At 33.4% G+C, this 1,011-nt stretch overlaps 1 protein-coding gene across 1 annotated transcript in view; it reads left to right on the forward strand.

Annotated features, from left to right (window-relative positions):
- Nucleotides 1-1,011, forward strand: part of LOC102019755 (arylacetamide deacetylase) — a 328,447-nt gene that overhangs the window by 256,365 nt on the left and 71,071 nt on the right. The window lies entirely within an intron of this gene.

A 1,011-nucleotide genomic window follows, 5' to 3' on the forward strand; every position in this document is an offset into this window, starting at 1 on the left:
TGTGTGTGTGTGTGTGTTCTAGAATGGAAATACAAAGAGGAAATGATCACCTACTTTCATAGCGAGGATACTTCTGGTGACATAGTAGTGTTTTTCCTACCATTTTATTACTGTAATCTATCATCTTTCCTGTCTGGCCCCTGAAATTTACTATTTATTTGAGGAATTCAAATGTGCATTTAATAGGAAATGAAAGTGGAGGAGCAATCTAGGAACATGTATACTCACTGATGCAAGGCCAATTCAGTGTTCAGCACTAGTAAAAACAGAAATTAAAACTCTGATCTTGTATTATTTTTAAAATTGACACTATAGAATTGTCTGCAATTTATTTGTAAAACTACAGGTAGTTTTGTAAGTGAAGAGTTGTTCTCATTTGTATTACTGAAATCATATGTATTGCTGCAAATTAGAAAATATTATAACATGAAAATAATATTTCCAAGCATTTTATGAACTGTATTTAAAGAGAAACATTCTGAGAAAATGATATATCTTGATGCACACCATTGGTAGGAGTTGTGATTGAAATATAGAGTGAATGTTTAAATGTGAAAAAATATTACAGTAAAAGACACATTGCTGTTAATCTCCCTCAAAATGCTCCCCTCTCTTCAAACACCCATCCCATCATTCTTGTCACTTTCTGATGCAAATACTCTTCCTGAGTGTCTAGTTACAATGTCAGGGTTGCTGAGATGTCCTGAATCACTTTAAAATTTTTGCCTTGCACATTCATTTTGATTTGAGGAAGATTCAGAAAGAACAAGTTGTCAGAACCAGTGAACTATGCTGATAAGGACACAGTCTAATTTCTTTAAAGGCTGTTTCCTGTTGGATGGCACTGAGCAGCATCATTCACAATATTTTTAATCACAAATCTTAAAGAACTCATGAAAGAGGATTTTCAGAACTGCTCTAGAAAGTGGCAAAAATCATAAGGTGAGTGTGTTTGAAGCTATGGAATGTATATTTGGGGTTATTTTAAGGGCAATATGACTTTTACAATAG

The sequence above is a fragment of the Chinchilla lanigera genome, unplaced genomic scaffold (assembly GCF_000276665.1).
Source record: "Chinchilla lanigera isolate Chin_1 unplaced genomic scaffold, ChiLan1.0 scaffold00047, whole genome shotgun sequence".
In the NCBI taxonomy this organism is placed as follows: domain Eukaryota; kingdom Metazoa; phylum Chordata; class Mammalia; order Rodentia; family Chinchillidae; genus Chinchilla; species Chinchilla lanigera.